The sequence below is a fragment of the Nicotiana tomentosiformis genome, chromosome 11 (assembly GCF_000390325.3).
Source record: "Nicotiana tomentosiformis chromosome 11, ASM39032v3, whole genome shotgun sequence".
Classification (NCBI taxonomy): domain Eukaryota; kingdom Viridiplantae; phylum Streptophyta; class Magnoliopsida; order Solanales; family Solanaceae; genus Nicotiana; species Nicotiana tomentosiformis.
This window is the reverse complement of record NC_090822.1, coordinates 50,868,862-50,893,985: the sequence shown is the minus strand read 5'-3', so window position 1 is coordinate 50,893,985 and position 25,124 is coordinate 50,868,862.

Genomic DNA, 25,124 nt, shown 5'->3' with positions numbered 1-25,124 from the left:
CGTCTGTACTTATCTTCGAGAGGCTGCCAAACCCTTAAAAAATTTCACATTCTTGTATTCTTGTCGTGCGGATTTGTTGATTCCTGTAACTAAATTTCTGTTATTCTATTCTCTCACAGATGGTGAGGACACGTACTACTAGGCAGGAGGGACAACCACCAGTACCACCAGCTAGGGTCGTGAGAGGCCGAGGCCGCGGTAGAGGCTGCGGTAGAGGCCGCAGTAGGAGTAGGGGTGCAGCTCGTACAACGGCTAGGGTAGCACCCGCAGACCCACCAGTAGCTTCATCTCAGGAGCAGGTACCAGATACATTTGAGCCAGTGGGGCCATCCCAACCACCAGTTGTGCCCATCGTGATTCCAGGCCCTTAGGAGGCCTTAGCTCAGATTCTGACCTTGTGTACAAGTCTTGCTCAGGCGGTCTCTGTTCCGGCCGCAACAACCACTTCTCAGGCCGGGGGAGGTACTCAGACTCCCGCTGCCCATACACCCGAGCAGGTGATGCAGTGACTCCAGACCCTGGGGCACCACCATTCCAGCTGGCTGCAGCTGCTCAGGCCCCGGTAGTCCCTATTATGGTTGATGATGAGCATATGAGACTTGTGACATATGGGAGACTTCAACCTCCACAATTTAGCAGTGCTAAGTCAGAGGATACTTAGGGCTTTCTGGATAAGTGCGAGCGGATGCTTCGGTTAATGGGTATTCTGGAGACTAGTGGGATCTCCTTCACTACTTTTCAGTTTTATGGGGCTGCGTTCATATGGTGGGAGGATAATGAGAGGCGTAGGCCGGTCGATGTAGAACCACTTACATGGCAGGAGTTCTCTGTTCTCTTCTTGGAGAAGTTGGTGTCGCAATCTTGAAGAGAGGAGCTACGCAGATGAGATTTTCTGAGTTGGATTGTCATGCAGTTTGGTTGGTTCCCACTGATAGTGAGAGGATTAGGAGGTTCATTGATGGCCTCACATATCATCTGCGGTTGTTTATGACTCGGGAGAGGCTATCTGGTGCTACTTTTGATGAGGTAGTCGACGTTGCTTGGCAGATATAGATAGTCCGCAGTCAGGAGCGGGTTGAGAGGGAGGCCAAGAGGCCTCATTGGTCAGGTGGTTTTAGTGGTGTTCCTTCTGGAGGTCAGTTCCACCACGGCAGGGGTCGTCCTTATAGGCATGCTCAGACGGCTCATCCAGTTCACTGTGGTGCATCATCCGGCCATGGTTTATACAGTACATATTAGGGCCAGTCGTCTCTCAGTGCCCTTCCAGCTCAGCGTTCATCCCATGCACCTTCAGTTCAGGGCTGATCGGCATGGGGTTCTTCTAGCGGGTATTCTGGTGCTCGGGGATCCCTTCAGTCCCCACTGATATTCGTCGGGAGGGGTTGTTTCTTGTGTGGAGATATGGGTCACATCAAGAGGTATTGTCCCGCCTTACAGGAGGTCCAGCTCAATAGAAGAGTCAGCCTACGACTCCAGCACCCGTTACTCCACCACCTACTCAGCCAGCTCGGGGTGGGGCCCAGTCTGCTAGAGGTCGCCCTAGAGGGGGAGGCTAATCAGGTGGCAGTCAGGCCTGCTTCTATGCTATTCTTGCCAGACCAGATGTTGTTGCTTCAGATATTGTTGCTTCAGATACAGTGATCACAGGTATTGTCTCAGTTTTCCACAGGGATGCCTCTGTATTATTTGACCCTGGTTACACTTATTAATATGTATCATTGTATTTTTCTCATCATTTGGATATGCCCCGTGAATCCTTAGTTTCATTTGTTCATGTCTCTATGCCCGTGGGCAATACTATTGTTGTGGATCGTGTATATCGGTCGTGTGTGGTAACTGTTGGGGAATTGGAGACCAGAGTTGATCTTTTGCTGCTTAGTATGGTGGACTTTGACGTGATTTTGGGTATGGATTGGTTGTCTCCCTGTCATGCGGTTCTAGATTGTCACGCTAAGACTATGACGTTGGCAATGCTTGGATTGCCAAGGATTGAGTGGAGAGGTTCTCTAGACTATGTTCCCAGCAGAGTGATTTCAAATTTGAAGGCCTAGCGGATGGTTGGGAAAGGTTGTTTATCTTATTTGGCCTTTGTGAAGGATGTTAGTACTGATGCTCCCGCTATTGATTCTATTCCAGTGGTGCGGGAGTTTCTGGATGCGTTTCCTGCAAATTTGTCGGGCATGCCGCCCGATAGGGACATTGACTTCGGTATTGACTTGGTGCCAGGCAATCAGCCCATTTCTATCCCACTGTATCGTATGGCACCAGATGAGTTGAAAGAATTAAAGGAGCAGCTTCAGGAACTCCTTGATAAGGGGTTTATTAGGCCTAGTGTGTCACCTTGGGGTGCACCAGTTCTGTTTGTGAAGAAGAAGGATGGCACTATGAGGATGTGCATTGATTATAGTCAGTTGAACAAAGTTACAATCAAGAACAAGTATCCTTTGCCGCGTATTGATAATCTGTTTGACTCGCTTCAGGGAGCAAGGGTGTTCTCCAAGATTGATTTGAGGTCTTGGTATCACCAGTTGAAGATTCGAGACTCAGATATTCTAAAGAAAACATTCAGGGCCGGTTATGGTCATTATGAGATCCTTGTGATGTCTTTTGGGTTGACCAATGCCCCAGCAGCATACATGTATCTGATGAATAGTGTATTTCAGCCTTATCTCGACTCATTTGTCATAGTGTTTATTGATGATATCCTGGTGTACTCTCGTAGCCAGAAGAAGCATGCCCAACATTTGAGGATTGTGTTGTAAAGGTTAAGGGAGGAGAAACTTTATGCCAAGTTCTCAAAGTGTGAGTTTTGGCTCAGTTCAGTGGCATTTTTGGGGCATGTGGTGTCCAGTAAGGGTATTCTGGTGGATCCGAAGATGATAGAGGCGGTTCAGAATTGGCCCAGACCGTCCTCAGCTACGGAGATTCAGAGCTTTCTTGGTTTGTCTGGTTATTATCGTCGCTTCGTGGAGGGCTTCTCGTCTATTGCCTCACCCTTGACCAAATTGACCCAAAAGGGTGCTACTTTCAGGTGGCCGGATGAGTGTGAGGAGAGCTTTCAGAAGCCAAAGACTGCCTTGACCACAACTCCAGTTCTAGTTTTGCCTTCAGCTTCAGGCTCTTATACAGTATATTGTGATGCTTCTCGGATCAGTATTGGGTGTGTCTTGATGCAGGAGGGTTGAGTGATTGCTTATGCTTCACGCCAGTTGAAGCCTCATGAAAAGAACTACCATGTTCATGATTTGGAGTTAGCTGCCATCGTTCATGCATTAATGATTTGGAGGCATTATATCTACGGTATGTCTTGTGAGGTGTTTATGTATCATCGGAACCTCCAGCACTTGTTCAAATAGAAGGATCTAAATTTGAGGCAACAGAGATGGTTGGAGCTACTAAAGGACTATGATATCACCATTCTGTATCATCCCGGGAAGGCCAATGTGGTAGCCGATGCCTTGACTAGAAAGGCGGTGAGTATGGGTTGTCTTGCATTCATTCTCGTGGGAGAGAGACCTCTTGCATTTGATGTTCAAGCTTTGGCCAACCAGTTCATGAGATTGGATATTTCGGAGCCCAACCGGGTTCTAGCTTGTGTGGTTTCTCGGTCTTCTTTATATGATCGCATCAGAGAGCGCCAGTATGATGATCCCCATTTACTTGTCCGTAAGGACACGGTTTAGCATGGTGATGCCAGAGATGTGACTATTGGGGATGATGGGGTATTGAGGATGCAGGGTCAGATTTGTGTGCCCAATGTGGATGGGCTATGTGAGTTGATTCTTGAGGAGGCCCACAGTTCGCGGTATTCCATTCATCCGGGCGCCGCAAAGATGTATCAGGACTTGAGGCTGCACTATTGGTGGAGGAGAATGAAGAAAGATATAGTGGGGTTTGTAGCTCGGTGCCTTAACTGTCAGCAGGTGAAATATGAGCATCAGAGACCTGGTGGATTGCTTCAGAGGTTAGAGATTCCAGAGTGGAAGTGGGAGCGGATCACCATGGATTTCGTAGTTGGGCTCTCATGGACTTCGAGGATGTTCGATGCTATTTGGGTGATTGCGGATTGGCAGACCAAGTCCGCGCACTTCATTCCAGTTGGTACTACCTATTCTTCATAGTGGTTGGCTAAGATTTACATCTGAGAGATTGTCCGCCTTCACGGTGTACCAGTGTCCATCATTTTAGATTGAGGCACGCAGTTTACATCACAGTTCTAGAGAGCTGTACAACAAGAGTTGGGCACCCAGGTTGAGTTGAGCACATCATTTTACCCTCAGACATATGGACAGTCTGAGCACACTATTCAGATATTGGAGGACATGCTACACGCTTGTGTCAATGATTTTGGGGGTTCTTGGGATCAATTTCTGCCACTCGCGGAGTTTGCCTACAACAATAGCTACCATTCGAGCATTTAGATGGCTCCGTATGAGGCTTTGTTTGGGAGACGGTGTAGATCTCTGGTGGGTTAGTTCGGGTCAGGGGAGGCAAGGCTATTGGGTACTGACTTGGTTCAAGATACATTGGATAAGGTTAAATTGATTCAGGAGTGGCTTCACACGGCGTAGTCCAGACATAAGAGTTATGCCTATAGGAAGGTCTGTGATGTTGCTTATATGTTTGGGGAGAAGGTCCAGCTGAAGGTTTCACCCATGAATGGTATTATGAGGTTCGGAAAGAAGGGGAAGTTGAGCCCTCGGCACATTGGGCCATTTGAGGTGCTTCGGAGGATTGGGGAGGCTTACGAGCTTTACTTGCCACCTAGTTTGTCGGGTGTGCATCCAGTATTTAATATTTATATGCTTCGAAAGTATGTTGGCGGTCCGTTTCATGTTTTGGATTTCAGCACGGTTTAGTTGGATGGTTATTTTACTTCCGATGTGGAGCCAGTGGCCATTTTGAATCAGCAAGTTCAGAAGTTGAGGTCAAAGGATATAGCTTCAGTAAAGGTGCAGTGGAGAGGTCAACCCATGGAGGAGACCTATGGAGGAGGCTACTTGGGAGACCAAGTGGGAGATGTGGAGCAGATATACACGCTTATTTGAGACTCCAGATATGTTTCTAGACCAGTTCGAGGACGAATGTTTGTTTAAGAGAGGGAGGATGTAACGACCAGGTCGGTCGTTTCGAAAGTTGTAGCCTCATTCCCCCATTTACTGCTCCTTTTGTGCTTTATAGCTGTTATATGACTTATCGGGTTAGTTGGTTCGGGTCCGAAGAGATTTCAGAATGAATTGAGACACTTAGTCTCATAATGGAAAGCTTAAGTTGGAAAAGTTGACCGGATCTTGACTTATGTGTAAACTATCACGGATCTGCATTTTGATGGTTTAATTAGCTTCGTTAGGTAATTTTGGACTTAGGAGCGTGTCTGGATTATGATTTGGAGGTCTGTAGTTGAATTAGGATTGAAATGGCAAAAGTTAAATTTTTGGGAAGTTTCAGTGGTAGTGGACTTTTGGATATTGGGGTCAGATTTCGATTCCAAAAGTTGGAGTAGGTCCGTGGTGTCATTTGTGACTAGTGTGCAGAAATTGGGGTCAATTGGACGTGATTTAATATGTTTATGCACCGGTTGTAAAAATTTGGAAATTTAAAGTTCATTAGGCTTGAATCCATGCGCGATTCGTATTTTTGATGTTTTTTGAGGTGATATGAGGGTTCTTCTAAGTTCGTATGATGTTTTAAGACTTGTTGGTATGTTTGGTTCAGGTCCCGGGGGCCTCGGGGTTAATTTTTGATGATTTTCGGAACGAGATTTGAAGTTGCGGAGTTGCTGAAGATTTGCAATTGCTGGTATAATCGCACCTGCGGATTGGGAACTGCAGATGCGAGCTCATAGAAGCGAGAAAGGGACCGCAAAAGCGGTCAAGAAGGAAGCTGGCAAAGGTCGCTAGTGCGAGTTCCTTTCCACACCTGCGTGTCTGTAGATGCGGGTATTGGATCGCAGAAGCGCATTGGCCCTTGGTGAGGCAGCTTCGCAGAAGTATACGACTGGTAGCAGAAGCGTGTCCGCAGAAGGGGACTGGGCACTGGAGAAGCGTGAAAGGCCGCAGATGCGGTCAAGTGAACCGCATAAGCGGTTTTTCTATGCAGAATTAAAAGCATAAGGGTTCGCGATTTTCTTCAATTTCAAACATTTTGAGCTCTGACTAGGGCGATATTTGATAGGGTTTTCGAGGGGATTCTTGAGGTAAGTCCCTTGTTCTTGTTTTTTTTATCAATAATCTTGTATCCCCATTGAATTTCCACCTAGTTTATGTGTCTTTGAGGTGTAATTGGGGTGTTTAAGGCTTGGGATTTGGAGAGTTGATTTGGGGGATTTGGGTGACCATTGAGTGTTGGATTTTGATATAAATTGTATGGTTGGACTCGTGGTTGAATGGGCTTTCGGATTTTGTGAGTTCTGTTGGATTCCGAAATGTGGGCCCGGGGGCGGTTTTGAACTAATTTTAGATTTCCAATTTTGGAGACCAATTTCCGAGGCAAAGGCGTATTGGAGTAGGGATTTTCTTGGATTGAGGTACGTTACACTTCTAAACTTGGCTGTGATGGGTCAAAACCCCGAAATATGTGTCATATGATTGGTGTTGAGGTGACGCACATGCCAAGTGACGGACGTGCACCGTCAGAATTATGGCCTGGTTGATTTCATGGCACAGTATATTGGACTTATCTTGTTTATGTTCGTGTTTTAATCATGTGATAAAGTAATTAAGCTGTTAAACATGCTAGAGATCATGTCTAGGCTATATGCCGGTACTGTTGGGACCTATAGTGGTTGTTCTTGCTGTTACCTTACTGATTTCATTAATATTTCGGACTCAGTCATATTCTTTCATTTCACATCATATCTTAGTCTCTGTTATTATTTATTGTTGCATCATATCATTGTTTTCGGGCTAGTTTCATTGACATGGTGAGCCTGTGAGAGAGACTGGAGAGATTGATGACTGAGTGAGGCCAAGGGCCCGAATATGAGTGACATTCATGGGATCGGGCTGCACGCCGCAGTGGTTATACTGATTTATGATAGCGATTGGGCTGAAGGAGCCCCTACGGAGTCTGTACACACCCCAGTGAGCGCGATTGATTATATTGAGGGATGGATCTTCCTTGGACATGGATCTTGTCCGAAGCATTATATACTTGGGGATGGATCTTCCCCATGGGCTAGATTGGCCCTACTCAGTACTGGGTGACTGATGGTCAGTCGATGTATATATTCCGGGATGGATCTTCCCTGGGCCAGGTTGGCCATATACAGTACTGATTGATTGAGCAAATGAGAGTGTGAGCACATGAGGCTGACAACATGGTGCACCACATAAAGCATGTTCATTGGCATGTAGGAGTAGAGAAGTTATATTCTTCTTATCATTCAGATTTGATAAATTTTACTGTTTTAATTTATCTGCTGAACTTAAAAGTATGCCTACGTTTCTGCACTTTTACTTCTATATTGAACTGTACCGGTTGAGTTCGTCACTACTTTCAGTCCAAAGTTTGGATTTGTTACTTATTGAGTTGGTTGTACTCATGCTACACCCTGCACCTCGTGTGCAAATCCAGGTGTTTCCGGTCACAGCGGCTGCTGAGTGTGGAGTCAGGATCTCGAGAGACTATCGAGGTAGCTGCATGACGTTGACCTTGACCCTCCTTCGTTATCTTTACTTGTATTTTAGTTTTTACTCTTAGACATTGTATTAGACTATCTTCCGTTATAGATGCTCATGTACTCGGTGACACCCCGGGTTTGGGAGAGATTGTATTAGGTTGCGTAATTATTTTTATTTTCAAAGGTTTTCCTTAAATATAAACTGCTTCCGTATTTTTTTCAAAGCTTTTGGTTATGTTGGAATAGTTGTGTAATTGGCTTGTCTAGTTCCACGATAAGCGCCATCACGACGGTTGATTTTGGGTCGTGACATGTTTACCTATTTCTACCTTTGTGGTGATTTTTGGGCTTATCTTAACTGGTTTCTCCTAGGAATTTATAGATTAATCCATATACTTAGAGTAAATTTTTTAAATATTTACAAACTAACAACTAGGGAATTAAATACATAAGATATGGATGTTACGATCCAAAATCCATAAAGGTCGTAATGGTGCCGGACTCCACTATCAGACAAGCCAACACTAAATAGTTAATTAAATCCTCATTTTAATATATTTGAAATCGTAAATTTTCTTTAAATTATCTAGTAAAAGATAAATTTAAAGAATAAATACATTGTTTTCTAATTTCAATACTGAACATCCCATAATTATCCTAGAACCCGGTGTCAGAAGAGCATGAGCCTTTTCTAGAAATTTTTATTAAAATACAGTAACTGTCCGAAATACAAATTTGGATAGGAAAGAAAACACAATACTCTGAAGGAGACTCTACTGGTTGCGGTGTGTCGTATAGAATGCAGCTCACCTAAGCTCCCACCATAATCGCACCCCTACACCCACAAGGCCATTAAACATATGTGTACCTGCACAAAAACGTGCAGCAAGTATAGTATGAGTACGTAAATTAACGCGTACCCAGTAAGTATTCCGCCTAACCCCGAAGAAGTAGTGACGAGGGATCGACTTCGACACTTACTATGGGCTATAAATAATATAAGGTACAGTAAAGAAGTGAATGAATATGAGACGGAGTAAATATATGAAACAAACAAGTATATAATATGTGGTACAACTTCCCTCTTTACCATTTACTCAAGCTCTCAACTAGCGAGTTCCCTCTGTAACCGGAGCATATATGTATATAGATATAGTGGATCTCACCAAAGAGCTGGTTATCATAATTCAAATCACGAAAAAATCCTCAGATACACTGGCTTCTCGCCAAATGTTACGCACGATTCCATGAAAATAATATATATATATATATATATATATATATATATATATATATATATATATATATATATATATATATATAGGAAATGCCGAGGAGTGCGACCCGATCCGACATAAAAGTAAACTGTGCACTGCCGAGGGTCGAACGGCGCAAACCATAGATGCATCTATTAACCTGCCGAGGCGAACGGCCCGATCCCATAAGAGTGGTAGAAAGAAAATACCCCAATCGCGAATCATATGTGCGACGCGGTCAAATATAAATTTAAGGAATTTTCCCGTTCGCGGATCATACTTGTAACGACTCGACCGGTCATTTTGAGAGTTAGAGCCCCTAACCCCTATTAACTGCTTTTCCCATATCTATTTCTGCTATTGTGACTTGCCGGGATGATTGGTTTTGAGTTTCGGAGTGTTTTGGGACACTTAGTCCCTAAATGAGAGCATAAGCCTTAGGATTTGGACCGTAGTAGGAACTGTTTGAAGATGACTATGGAATGGAATTTCGTCGGTTCCTTAGCTCCGTTAGGTGATTTTGGGTTTAGGGGCGTGTCCGGATTGTGTTTTGGAGGTTCGTAGCTCATTTACGTTTGAAATGGCGAAAGTCAAATTTTTGGAGTTTTGGGCTGGTAGTGGAATTTTTGATATCTGGGTCGTTTTTCGATTCCGAAAGTTGGAGTAGGTCCATAATGTTGATTATGACTTGTGCACAAAATTTGAGGTCAATCGGACGCGATTTGATAGGTTTCGGCATCGATTGTAGAATTTTGAAGTTTCAAGTTCTTTAAGTTTGAATTGGAGGGTGATTCGTGATTTTAGCGTTGTTTGATGTGATATGAGAGCTCGACTAACTTCGTATGGTATTTTAGGATTGGTTGGTATGTTTGATCGAGGTCCTAGGAGCCTCGGGTGTGTTTTGGATGCTCAACAAGTCATCTTTGGACTGAGAGAAGTAGCAGATTTCTAGTGTTTTATTGCAGAAAAATCCTTCATTGCGTTCGCGAGAGGAGCCTCGCGATCGCGTAGATCATATGGGAAAGGTAGTGAAGTTTTTCTTTGCATTCGCTATGTTGTTCCCGCATTCACGAAGGTGTGGGACCTTAAGCCTATGCATTCACGATATGGTCCTCGCGTTTGTGTAGAGGAACGGGGCAGAGGAAGCTTCGGGCATTAAGCCTATGCGTTACAAAGAGGTTCCCGCATTCGCGAAGGGTCCGTCAGTGGAAGGTACGTGTTCGTGAGAGTCCCCTCGCATTTGCGAAGGAGGAATTTTGGGCCAGTGGAAGATTGTTCATCGCGTTCGCGATCGTGATGTCGCGTTCGCAAAGAAGAACGCACCTGGGCAGAATTTAAGGTTCAAAAACGAGGGTTGAGTTTATAACACAAAAATTTGATTGAGAGCTCGGTAGAAGGCGAAATTTGGAGAGCTTTTCGGAGGAAGTTTTTAGGCAATGATTCCTAACTCCTTTATGGTTATATTCCACTAATCTATGGTTGATTTCATCATTTAATTTCGGATTTTGGGGTTCAAATCGGGAAACATTTGGAAGAACTTCTTCAAAAAAGATTTTGTGTTTTGAAAGGGGATTTGTGGTCGGATTTGAGATATATTTATAAGGTTAGACTCGTGAGTAAATGGGTGTTCATATTTTGTGACTGTTACCCGATTCCGAGACGTGGGCCCCATGTGCAATTTTTGAGTTAATTTCGGAATTTCTGTTAAAGTGTTGATTTCATTAATTAGATGAGTCTATCATGGTTGTATTTATGATATGTAACTGCTTTTGGCTAGTTTTGGGTCATTCGAACCCGGATATTCATGGGAAAGGCATTGTGACCGATTGATTGAGCTTGGTTCGAGGTAAGTGGCTTGCCTAACCTTGTGTTGGGGACTTTTCCCTTAGGATGTTTGATAAAAATTGATGTGTGGGCGCTGTGTGCGTGAGGTGACGAGTACGTACACGAGCTATTATTGCAAAAATCCCATATTTCCTTTCTAAATCATAAACCGTTTTCCCTTATTAGATTGTACTAATACGTTTAATCATTTAACTTAGATTTGAGAAGCATGCTTACGTGTTTTAACTGCCTATTTAACATTTTGTGCGCCATGCTTAGTTAAGTCTCTACTTTCCTTATATGTGTTCTGTATAAACTGTATAACTCGATGCCTTACCTGCCATTTCATCTTGCATTGCATATTTAAATTGGGGCTACGGATGTATTCCGGGAGTTTCCCTTTTGTTGCAAATTTATTTTGGGACTACGGACGTATTCCAGGAGATCCCCCAGCACTACTTATTTACTTTGGGATTACGGACGTATTCCGGGAGATCCCCCAGCATTGCATATTTACTTTGGGACTACGGACGTATTCTAGGAGATCCTCATGTACTGCATATTCAATCGGAACTACGGGACGGTATCCCGGGAGATTCCCATTTGTGTTTACCTTGTTCTGAGCCGAGGGCTCCTTTAACGGTTAATTTTTTGAGAATTTTTTTAACTGCGTTACTCTAAATTTTATTTATATCTTTTACTGTTTAATTTATTATATTTACTCCGGTAGGGCCTTGACCTGATCTCGTCACTACTCGACCAAGATTAGGCTTGGCACTTAATGGGTACCATTGTGGTGTACTCATCCCCCTTTCCTGCACATGTTTCGTGTGTAGATCCAGGTGTCAGCTATCAGCCTCGGGGTTAGTGCGTGCTGCTGATTCTAGGAGACTTCAAGGTACTTCTACTTGCGTCCGTAGATCCTCAGAGTCCCCTTCTACTCCCTCGCATAGAGATTTTCTTTATTATCTTTAGACTTTTGTATAGACCTATATAGAGTATAGCAGCTTGTGACTTCATGATATTCCGGGTCTTGGAAAATTATTTTGTATGTGTGGAGTGGTACTACTTTTGGTTATTCACAATATGCTGATTTTCTTTAAAATGTTGTGTTTTCTTTACATTTTTCGTAATATTAGGCTTACCTTGTCGTAAAGACTAGGTGCCGTCACGACACCTTACAAAGGGTTAATTTGGGTCATGAAAAGTTGGTATCAAAGCATCTAGGTTCATAGGAGTCGCGAGTCACAAGCCGATTTATTAGAGTCCCGCGGATTGGTACGGAGACGTCCGTACTTATCTTCGGGAGGCTATGTAACTGTTAAGAAAAATCTTATTCCTTTGGTTTCCTTGTCGTGCCAGTTATTGACCTCAATATTCTAAAACTTTATTTCATTCTTTCTCACAGATGGTGAGGACCCGTACCGGGAGGACCGACAGTCAGGAACCCGAGCCCCATGTCAGAGCTGTCAAAGGTCGGGGTCGGGGTAGAGGACGACCATGCAGTGCAGCCCGAGCACCTACGAAGGCTGAGTCAGAGGAGCCTCCAGCAGCTCCCGAGATCCCCATTGCTACTCCAGCCCTCAAGGAGACTTTAGCTCAGTTCATGAGCATGTTCAGCACTCTGGCTCAGGATGGACTATTTCCGATAGCTCCCGCTACATCTCAGAATGGGGGAGGGGCACAGACTCCCGTGGCCTGCAGTCCTGAGCAGAGGGTCCAGGTTGATCAGGCCCCAGAGTATATTCCTATGCCCACAGTGGCTCCGGTTCAGCATGAGACCAGGGTAGCTGCTTATGAGGTAGAGCAGGTTAGACTTGAGAGGTACAAGAAGTACCACCCACCTACTTTTAGCGGACTAGCTTCAGATGATGTTATGGGTTTTCTTGAGGAGTGTCATCATATTCTATGCACTATGGGCATTGTGGAGACGAGCGGGGTTTCTTTCACCGCTTTCCAGCTGAGGGGAACGATATATCAGTGGTGGCGTGCCTATGAGCTATGTAGTCCGGACGAGGCAGCCTCACTCACTTGGACTCAGTTTTCAAAGATGTTCTTGCATGAGTATGTTCCTCAGAGCCTCGGGGATACTTGGCGCGCAGAGTTTGAGCAGCTCCGTCAGGGTGCTGTGACTATTTTGGAGTATGCAGTCTGTTTCAGTGAGTTAGCTCGCCATGCACCGGCTCTGGTTGCTACAGTCAGAGAGAGGGTTCGTCGCTTCATTGAGGGACTCCACCCCAGTATTCAGACCAGTATGGCCAGGGAGTTGGAGATGGACATCACTTATCACCAGGCAGTGAGCATTGCCAGGAGAGTGGAGGGCATGTTTTCCCGGGACAGAGAGGAGAGAGAGGCCAAGAGGTCTTGAGAGACTGGTCATTATTCAGGAGCTCGTTCACCAGCAGCATGCTATGGTAGGGGTTTTGTGAGTCGCCCTTTTCATTCAGCTCTTCCAGCAGCCAGTAGTGTTCCAGCTCCTCCTAGACCTCAGGAGCCCTATTATGCACCGCCAGTATCCAGTATGCCGCCTACTCGAGGTGCTATTACCGACCAGTCCAGCAGGCTAAGTCCGAGTCAGTCTCAGCCGTCGCGCCCTCCGATGGGTTGTTTTGAGTGTGGTGACACTCGTCACATAGTTAGAGATTGCCCCAGAGCTAGGAGGGGTGCACCTCCACAGACCTATCAGCCTCCACATGCTCCACCGGGTCCTCCGGCCATTCTTCTTGCCCCAGCTGCCACCCCACCTCCTCAACCAGCTCGAGGTGGAGGTCAGGGAGTTCGAGGTCACCCTAGAGGTGGAGGCCATGCCAGGTACTATGCCCTTCCAGCCCATTCAAAGGCCGTCGCTTTAGATTCTGTCATCACAGGTATCATCCCTGTCTGTCAGAGGGATGCATCAGTATTATTTGACCCAGGCTCTACGTATTCATATGTGTCTTCTTATTTTGCTCCATATTATGGGAGATCTCAGGATTCTTTGAGTTCCCCTGTTTATGTATCTACTCCCTTGGGAAATTCTCTCATTGTGGAACGCATATATCGGTCGTTTTTTATTGCTCTTAGTGGTTTTGACACCAGATTCGATTTGTTATTACTCAGTATGGTAGATTTTGATGTTATCTTGGGCATGGACTGGTTGTCGCCCCATTATACTATTTATGATTGTCACGCTAAGACCGTGACGCTGGCTATGCCAGGTTTGCTGAGATTCGAGTTGAGAGGCACCTTAGAGTATACTCCCCGCAGGGTCATTTCATTTCTTAAGGCTCAGCGAATGGTTAAAAAGGGGTGTGATGCGTATTTGGCCTATGTGAGAGATGTCAGTATTGATACCCCTATAGTTGAGTCAGTCCCGGTAGTGAGGGACTTTCCTGATGTGTTTCCAGCTGATCTTCCGGGTATGCCGCCCCGATAGAGATATTGATTTCGGCATTGATTTGTTGCCAGGCACTCAGCCCATATCTATTCCTCCTTACCCTATGGCTCCTCCTGAGTTGAAGGAGTAGTTGCAGGAGTTGCTTGATAAGGGTTTCATCAGGCCCAGTGTATCACCTTGGGGTGCTCCGGTCTTATTTGTGAAGAAAAGGGATGGTTCTATGCGTATGTGTATTGATTACCGGTAGTTGAACAAGGTTATAGTGCAGAACAAGTATCCTTTGCCTCGCATAGATGATTTATTTGATTAGTTACAGGGTGCCAGGGTGTTTTCCAGATCGACTTGCATTCTGGCTATCATCAGTTGAAGATTCGGGAGCCGGATATCCCGCAGACTGCTTTCATGACCAGATATGGTCACTATGAGTTTTTTGTCATGACATTTGGGCTGACCAATGCCCCAGCAGCCTTTATGCATTTGATGCACAGTTTGTTCCGGCCTTATCTTGATTCCTTCATCATTGTGTTTATTGATGACATCCTGGTATATTCTCGGTCTTGGGAAGATCATAAGCAGCACCTGAGGACCGTGCTTCAGACTTTTATGGAGAAGAGGTTGTATGCAAAATTTTCTATGTGTGAATTATGGCTTGATTCAGTGGTATTCTTGGGCCACATAGTGTCTTGTGATGGGATCCAGGTAGATCCGAAGAAGGTGGAGGCAGTGCAGAGTTGGCCTAGACCGTCATCAGCTACGAAGATCTTCAGTTTCCTTGGTTTGGCAGGGTATTACCGTCGCCTTGTGGAGGAATTTTCATCCATTGCAGCACCTATGACCAGGCTGACCTAGAAGGGTGCACCGTTCAGGTGGACCGAGGAGTGTGAGAAGAGCTTTCAGAAGCTCAAGATAGCTTTGACTACAGCCCCAGTATTAGTATTGCCTACAAGTTCGGGGTCCTACACTGCCTATTGTGATGCCTCGAGGATTGGCCTTGGAGTGGTATTGATGCAGGATGGTAAGATGATTGCCTACGCATCTAGAAAGTTAAAGGTTCATGAGAAGAATTATCTGATCCATGATCTCGAGTTAGCAGCTATTGTTCACGCCCTGAAGATCTGGCGTCATTATTTGTATGGTGTTCCTTGTGAGATCTACACTGATCACCGGAGTTTTTAGCACTTGCTCAGGCAGAAGGACCTTAATTTGCGTCAACGGAGGTGGTTGGAGCTACTTAAAGACTATGATATCACTATATTATACCACCCGGGAAAGGCCAATATAGTGGCTGATGCCTTAAGTCACCGGGCAGAGAGTTTGGGGAGTTTGGCATATCTTCCGGCAGCTGAGAGGCCCTTAGCCTTCGATGTTCAGGCCTTAGCCAGCCAGTTCGTGAGATTGAATATTTTAGAGCCTAGCCGGGTATTAGCTTGTGTGGTTGCTCGGTCTTCTCTTTATGACCGTATCAAGGAGCGCCGATATGATGATCCTCATCGTCTAGTTCTTCAGGACAGGGTTCGGCGAGGTGATGCTAGAGATGTGACTATTGGTGATGACGGTGTGATGAAGATGCAGGGCTGGATCTGTGTGCCCAATGTAGATGGGCTTCGGGAGTTGATTCTCGAGGAGGCCCACAGCTCGCAGTACTCCATTAATCCCGGTGCCGCAAAGATGTACCAGGATTTGAGACAGCACTACTGGTGGAGGAGGATGAAGAAGGATATAGTTGGGTTTGTGGCCAAGTGTCTCAACTGTCAGCAGGTCAAACGTGAGCACCAGAGACCGAGTGAATTACTTCAAAGGTTAGAGATCCCGGAGTGGAAGTGGGAGCGGATCACCATGGACTTTGTAGTTGGACTTCCATGGACTTTGAGAAATTTCGATTCTATTTGGGTGATCGTGGATCGGCTGTCCAAGTCAGCTCATTTTATTCCAGTGTCGACCATTTATTCTTCTGAGAGGTTGGCTGAGATTTATATTAGAGAGATTGTCCGCCTTCATGGTATCCCAGTTCCATCATTTCAGATAGAGGTACACAGTTCATATCACGATTTTGGAGAGCCGTACAATAGGAGTTGGGTACTAGGGTGGAGCTGAGCATAGCCTTTCACCCTCAGACGGACAGGCAGTCCGAGCGCACGATTTAGATTCTTAAGGGTATGCTCTATGCCAGTGTGATGGAGTTCGGAGGGTCATGGGACCAATGCTTGCCACTTGCATTGTTTGCTTACAACAATAGTTACCAGTTCAGTATTCAGATGGCGCCGTTTGAGGCTTTGTATGGTAGGCGGTGCCGGTCCCCAGTGGGATGGTTTGAGCAGGGCGAGGCCCAATTGTTGGGTACAGAATTGGTCCAGGATGCCCTGGATAAGGTGAAGGTGATTCAGGAGAGACTTCGCACAGCCCAGTCTAGGCAGAAGAGTTATGCGGACCGGAAGGTTCGTGATTTGGCATTTATGGTTGGTGAGCGGGTCGTGCTTCGGGTATCAGCTATAAAAAGCGTCATGAGATTCGGGAAGAAGGGCAAGCTGAGCCCGAGGTTCATTATTCCTTTTGAGATATTGCAGCAAGTTGGGGAGGTTGCTTATGAGCTTGCCTTGCCTACTAGCCTAGCAGGAGTTCACCCGGTATTCCACGTGTCTATGCTCGAGAAGTATCACGGCGATCCGACTCATGTATTAGATTTTAGCTCAGTCCAGTTGGACAAGGATCTATCTTATGTTGAGGAGTCAGTAGCCATTTTGGACAGGCAGGTCAGAAAGCTAAGATCAAAGAACATTGCTTCCGGGAAGGTTCATTGGAGGGCACAGCCGGTCGAGGAGGCGACTTGGGAGACCGAGCAGGATATGCATAGCCGTTATCAACATCTTTTCACCACTTCAGGTATGTCTCTATGCTCGTTCGAGGACGAACAATTGTTTTAAGAAGGGGAGGATGTAACGACCCGGCCGGTCGTTTTGAGAGTTAGAGCCCCAAATCTCTATTAACTGCTTTCCCCATATCTATTTCTGCTATTGTGACTTGCCGGGATGATTGGTTTTGAGTTTTAGAGTGTTTTGGGACACAGTCCCTAAATGAGAGCTTATGCCTTAGGATTTGGACTGTAGTCGAAACTGTATGAAGACGACTCCGCAATGGAATTCTGTCGGTTCTGTTAGGTGATTTTGGGTTTAGGGGCATGTCCGCATTGCGTTTTGGAGGTTCGTAGCTCATTTAGGCTTGAAATGGCGAAAGTTAAATTTTTGGAGTTTTGGGCCGGTAGTAGTATTTTTGATATCAGGGTCGTTTTTCGATTCCAGATGTTGGAGTAGGTTCGTAATGTAGATTATGACGTGTGCGCAAAATTTGAGGTCAATCGGACGTGATTTGATAGGTTTCAACATCAGTTGTAGAATTTTGAAGTTTCAAGTTCTTTAAGTTTGAATTGAAGGGTGATTCGTGATTTTAGCGTTGTTTGATGTAATTTGAGAGCCCGACTAAGTTCGTATTGTGTTTTAGGATTGGTTGGTATGTTTGGTCGAGGTCCCGGGGGCCTCGGGTGTGTTTTGGATGCTCAACGAGTCATCTTTGGACTTAGAGAAGTAGCAAATTTTTGGTGTTTTATTACAGATAAATCCTTCATCGCGTTCGCGAGAGGTGCCCCGCGATCGCATAGAGCATCTGGGAAAGGCAGCGAAGTTGTTCTTCGCATTCGCGATGTTGTTCCCGCGTATGCAAAGGTGTGGGACCTTAAGCCTACGCATTCGCGGTATGGTCCTCGCGTTCGCGTAGAGGAACGTGGCAGAGGGAGCTTCGGGCATTAAGCCTACACGTTCGCTAAGAGGTTCCCACGTTCGCGAAGGGTCCGTCAGTGGAAGGTACGCATTCTCGAGAGTCCCCTCGCATTCGCAAAGGAGCAATTTTGGGCCAGTGGAAGATTGTTCATCATGTTCGCGATCGTGATATCTCGTTCGCGAAGAAGAACGCACCTGGGCAAAATTTAAGGTTAAATAATGAGGGTTGAGTTCATAACACAAAAATTTGATTGAGAGCTCGGTAGAAGGCGAAATTTGGAGAGATTTTCGGAGGAAGTTTTTGGGTAATGATTCCTAACTCCTTTATGGTTATATTCCACTAATCTGTGGTTGATTTCATCATTTAATTTCGGATTTTGAGGTTGAAATTGGGAAAAATTTGGAAGAACTTCTTCAACAAAGATTTCGAGTTTTGAAAGGGGATTTGTGGTCGGATTTGAGAAATTTTTATATGGTTAGAATCGTTAGTGAATGGGTGTTCGTATTTTATGACTGTTACCCGATTCCGAAACGTGGGCCCACGGGCGATTGTTTGAGTTAATTTCGGAATTTTCGTTAAAGTGTTGATTTCATTATTTAGATGAGTCTATCATGGTTGTATTTATGATATGTAATTGCTTTTGGCTAGATTTGGGTCATTTGGAGCCGGATATTTATGGGAAAGGCATTATGACCGATTGATTGAGCTTGGTTCGAGGTAAGTGGCTTGCCTAACATTGTGTTGGGGACTTTTCCCTTAGGATGTTTGATATAAATTGATGTATGGGCGCTGTGTGCGTGAGGTGACGAGTACGTACATGGGCTATTATTGCAAAAATCCCATATTTCCTTTCTAAATCATAAACCGTTTTCCCTTATTAGATTGTACTAATACGTTTAATCGTTTAGCCTAGATTAGAGAAGCATGCTTACGTGTTTTAACTGCCTATTTGACATTTTGTGCGCCATGCTTAGTTTAGTCCCTACTTTCCTTATATGTGTTCGGTATAAACTGTATAACTTGATGCTTTACCTGCCATTTCATCTTGCGTTGCATATTTAAATTGGGACTACAGATGTATTTCGGGAGATCCCCCTGTCTTGCATATTTATTTTGGGACTACGGACGTATTCAGGGAGACCCCCTAGCACTGCTTATTTACTTTGGGACTACGGACATATTCCGGGAGATCCCCCAGCATTGCATATTTACTTTGGGACTACGGACGTATTCTGGGATATCCTCCTGTACTGCATATATATTCGGAACTACGGGACGGTATCCTGGGAGGTTCCCCATTGTATTAATTTTTTGAGAATTTCTTTAACTGTGTTACTGTAAATTTTATTTATATCTTTTACTATTTAATTTATTATATTTACTCCGGTAGGGCCTTGACCTGACCTCGTTACTACTCGACCGAGATTAGGCTTGACACTTACTGGGTACCATTGTGGTGTACTCATCCCCCTTTCATGCACATGTTTCGTGTGCAAATCCAGATGCGAGCTATCAGCATCGGGGTTAGTGTGTGCTGCTGATTCTAGGAGACTTCAAGGTACTTCTGCTTGCGTCCGCAGATCCTCGGAGTCCCCTTCTACTCCCTCGCTCAGAGATTTTCTTTATTATCTTCAGACTTTTGTATAGAGCTACATAGAGTATAGCAGCTTGTGACTTCGTGATATTCCGGGTCTTGGGAAATTATTTTGTATGTGCGGAGTGGTACTACTTTTGGTTATTCACAATATGCTGATTTTCTTTAAAATGCTGTGTTTTCTTTATATTTTTCGTAATATTAGGCTTACCTAGTCGTAAAGACTAGGTGCCGTCACGACACCTTATGGAGGGTTAATTTGGGTCGTAACAATACTTGCGACGCGGTCAAATATAAATTTAACATTAAAATCATATATCTTTCTTTATTCTTTTCAAAATAGGGAAAATTCAGCTTGTATCTTTTTAAGGAAATTACCTCGCTCGCGAAACATACATGCGACGCGTTTACACATAGATTTCTTAAGTTATTATGGTGTTTCTCAATTCTTTTCAAAAATACGAAGTTCAAATGAAAACCCTTAAGTTCCCAACCTTTCCTCAATTTCAACTCCATTCGAAACATTTAATAAGCTAACTCAATTTCGCTTCCTTTCAAGGCAAGCAATTAACATAAATTCAATAACAATAGCAACAAGGCATGATGTAAGACTAAAACTACCCAGACATAGGCATAGTTAGTAGCTACGTACGGACTCTCGTCACCTCGTGCGTACGTAGCCCCCACAAATAGAATCACATAATAATTTAGTTCACCTATAGGGTTAATTCTCTCTTACAAGGTTAGAAAGGACACTTACCTTGATCTGAAATTCCATAACCGACTCCAATGCCGCTCCGACAATTCAAACTGATGCCCTTCGCTTTAAAACAAGTCAAATATGATGCAACCGAATCAAAATATACTCCAATACTCATAATTAATCATTTTATAACAATTTCCAACTCCGTTCGAAAAGTTGATAAAATCACCCTCGGGTCCACATGCCCGGATTCCGAAAATTTTCAAAGATAAACTTTACCCATAACCCAACGATCTCAAGTATATAATTTATTCTCCATTTCATGTCCAAGTTCGTGATCAAAATCCAAGAATATCAATTTCTAGGTTTTTTTCAAAATCCCAAGTTTCTACAAATGTTTATGCCTAAATCCGTGTATAATCCTTGTATGTAACTCACAACTAGTAGAAATCACTTACCTCATGCTTGATGATGACATCCCTTCTTCAAAAGCTTGAAAAATCGCCACAAGCCCTGTGAAAGGATCCCGTTCGCGAAGGCCAAAGGTTCCTGACCAAAATTTCCCTCAACGCGTTCGCGTCATACCGGTCGCGTTCGCGAAGGCCAGCTGCCCAGACCCCTCGCGTTCGTGTTACACTCTACGTGTTCGTGTTACACTCTACGCGTTCGCGTAGGCCAAATGGCCTTTGGCCCAACTCATCATTTCTTCTATGCGTTCGCGATTGCCTCTTCGCGTTCGCGTAGTTTCCTCAGTTAACCTCACCGCATTCATGACCTACACCTCGCGTTCGCGATGAGTAATTTTCTCCAGCCCACAAATCCTTATTCGCGAACGTGATCTCCTTGCCGCGTTCGCGATGAAGGATACCAGAACTAACATCAGCAACAGTAAAACATGGGAAAATTGACCCGAAACACACCCGAGGCCCTCGGGACCTCAACCAATTATGTCAACACGTTCCAAAATACATTATGAACTTAGTCGAGCCTTCAAATCACATCAAATAACATCGAAATAATGAATTGCACCCCAATTAAAACTTAATAAACTTTGAAACTTCAACTTTTACAATCGATGCCGAAACCTATCAAATCACGTCTGATTGACCTCAAATTTTTGCACATAAGTCACATTTGACATTACGGACCTACTCCAACTTCTGGAATGGGATTCCAACCCCGATATCAAAAAGTGCACTTCCGGTCAAACTTCTCAAAAACCTTCCAATTTCTAACTTTCGCCAAATGGCCCCAAAATGACCTACGTACCTCCGTATTCACTTCCGGACGAGCTCCCAAAACCAGAATCACTATACGGAGCTATTCCCAGACTCGTAATCCCAAACGGACATTGATAACATTGAAATGTACTTCAACCCAAATTTATGAAATTCTTCTAAAATGCCAACTTCCACGATAGGCGCCGAAACGCTCCCGGGTCATCCAAAACCCGATCCGGACATACGCCCAAGTCCGAATTCATCATACGAACTTGTTAGAACCTTCAAATCCCGATTCCGAAATCGTTTACTCAAAAATTACACTTTAGTCAATTCCTCTTACTTAAGGCTTCCGAATTTAAAATTTTCTTTTCAAATCAACTCCAAGCTTCCCGAAATTAAATTCCGACCACGCGTACAAGTCATAATATCTGAAGTGAAGCTGCTCATGGCCTCAAACCGCCAAACAATGCACTAGAGTTCAAAACATCTGGTCGGGTCGTTGCAATGGACATTGAATAAAAACTAAATAAATCGGGGTAATAAACAATAACATAATTTATAGAAAAAAACAGTAACTTACATATTTAGAGGAGAAAGATTTCCCTTTCGGTGAACCTTAAAGAGTATTGTAGACTTGGAATTAAAAACTTGCACACTGGAACATACGAATTTATTTATTTTACAGACTCAAGATAGGAACTACTATAGCATACATAAGGAAATATTTTACAGAAAGGGGGTTATGGATGGAGGATGGTTGATGAAGGAAATTGTGAAAGAGAGAGTGTTTTTCTTCTGATTGCTCTTTTTGTTTTTTGTTTTTGGTTCTTAATTCTTCTTCTTATATAGCCGAGACTTTGAGAGGATTTACAAATAGGTTTCAAACAACTTCAGAAACCTTTCCTTTCTTGCCTTGTCGGGTGCTTCATTAGGCCCCATCGTCACATGACTTGAACAGAAATGATTCTTCTTTATTTGTGACTTTATAATTATTTTTCCACTTGCAGATTCCAAAGTTTGTTGCCAGTCTTTTTCGGTACTACTTTAATGTCTACTCTTCTTTTTTCACATGTCTCAGTACTACTTTGTGTCATTTCTCCTTTTGCTGGTTGCATTATTGTACCTTTTGTGCTAGAGTCTGTCTTTTCTTCATTTGTCATCTAGTCTTGTTCTAAAATTTCTTGCTTCTATGTGTCGAAATTATGTAGAGTTATTGAGTCTAAACTCATTCCTGAATCATTGATTGGATCCTGAGCATCTTCGTAATTTAGGTAGTTATCAGGGTTCTCATCTTCGTAATTATCATCTTCTCCTAATCTTTGGGGTTTATTTCTGTACTAAGATCTGGACTGGAATTTCTGATAATATGTTTGTCTTGCTTTTCTTTGTCTTGAAAGAATTTCTCTAATGTTTTCATAACTGTATTTTCTATTTTATCATTTTTTTTCTTTTTTGCCATTATTCCTTTCTTTTTTGAGACTTCTCCTTGTATCAGTATTTTAGGTAGTCTCCTTCTTAGTTGGCTTGATGAGCCTTCATCTTTACTTTTTGGCAAAGTGACAGCCATAAACGGATTTGATGAGTCTTTACTGGCTGCCGTTTGAACCAGACTAGTTGTATCTTTATCTAATACAGTGGATTTTATTGCATTCAGTAGGGAATGCAAACCCTTCTCATCCATTTTATTTTGAGATTGAGATGGAGAACTCAATTGTTATGAACTGTACCTTGGCTGGGAGATAACCTGTGTCTGTGATTGTACTAATTCAAACTTTATAGCCCGGAGTCTTTGTTCTAATATCTTTATCTGCTCCATTAATATTGTCTTCTCTCTTTCCAAGGACTCATTCTTTTGGTTAAGTCTTTTGAAATCTTCAGTCATTGATGAACAATGATCATAAAAAATTATCTTATCTGTGTCTTTTTGGATATTGTATTGAGGAGTTTGTTCTGGGTTTTGTCTTAATGCTAGAAAGATGTAGCAATTTGGTCCTAATATTCCCCTTGTATAGTCTAATGCTTCAGTGAAATCATTAAAACCTTTAAAGAGAGGTTTTTCTAAATCTTTAATGGAGTCTAAAACTTCTATCCATGTCTGAAAAATATCATTTGTCTTGCCGTGTATAACTACATAATATTTAAAATATTTTTGTTGTTTTTTGTCTGTACAATACTGACCTAAATCATTAAGAGTTGCTATAAAATATTTAGTGTTTTTTATCATACGCTATCCATTAATTATCAATCAAACATCTTTGTGGTCTGTCTATGACACATTCTGGTAAAACTCTAAACGATATATTTGACGGTGGAAAGAATATTAAATTATGTATTTTTAAAAAGTATTCTATCAATACCAGTCTGTTCTACTAATGTTTGTGGCTTAAATAAAAGATTACCTAACATTGTCTGGGAATACGTGTCTGAGGGTGAAGCTTTGGTGCCTTTTCTCTTGTCTTCAGTATTGGAAACTGTTTGTAATAACCTGATCAGTTGTTTTGAGAGTTGTAGCCCCGTTCCACCATTTACTGCTCATTCTATACTTTATAGCTGTATCGTGACTTGCCGGGGTAGTCAGTTTGGGTCCGGTGAGGTTTCAGAATGAATTGAGACACTTAGTCTCAAGGATGAAAACTTAAGTTGAAATCGTTCACCGGATGTTCACTTATATGTAAACGACTCCAGAATAGAGTTTTGATGATTCCAATAGATCTGTATGGTGATTTTGGACTTAGGAGCGTGTCCGAAATTTTATTTGGAAGTCCGTAGTTGAATTAGGCTTGAAATGGCTAAAATTGAGGTTTAAGATTGCATTTTTGACCGGGGAGTTGACTTTTTGATATCGGGATTGGAATCCGATTCTGAAAATTTGAATAGGTCTGTTATGTCATTTATGACTTGTGTGCAAAATTTGAGGTAAATCGGACTTGATTAGATAGGTTTCGGCATCGAATATACAAGTTGAAAATTCTCAAGTTTCATTAGGCTTGAATTGAGGTATGATTCATGTTTTTAGCATTTTTTGATGTGATTTGAGACTTCAACTAAGTTCGTATGATGTTTTAGGACTTGTTGGTATATTTGGTTGAGGTCCTGGGGGCCTCGGGTGAGTTTCGGATGGTTAACGGATCAAAATTTGGACTTAGAACAAAGATGAAAAGCTTCTGTCATCTGATGCAATCACACCTACGGAATTGGCTCGCAGGTGCGAGCTTGCAGAAATGAGCATGGAAGCGAAGAAGCGAAAAAGGGAGAGTGGAGCAGTGGCCGTAGGTGCGGAGGAAAATTTTCGCATCTGCGCGACCGCAAATGCGGACGAAGGATCGCAGGTGCACTTGGGACCGCAGAAGCGGACGTTTCATCGCAGAAGTGAAGGCAGTCGCAGAACCGGTTGATTTACCGCAAAAGAAAACTGCAGATGCGGTTAAAATATTGAAGTATCATTGAGTATTTTGACTAGATTACGTGTTTTTGAGATGAAATTAGAGGATTTGGACCTAGGGATTCGAAAATAAGATTTGAAGATTTGAGGGCTGAATTGTTATCGAAATTTAGTAATTTTAGTATGGTAGGACTCATGGTTAAATGGGCGTTAATATTTTGTAACTTTTGTCGGGTTCTGAGACATGGGCCCCACAAGCGATTTTTGAGTTAAATTTCGATTTTTGTCTAATCTTGTATGTGGAAAATTCCTCTTTGGATTGATATTGATAAGATAATTGTGATGTGTTGAAAGTCATGTACACGAGATGACGA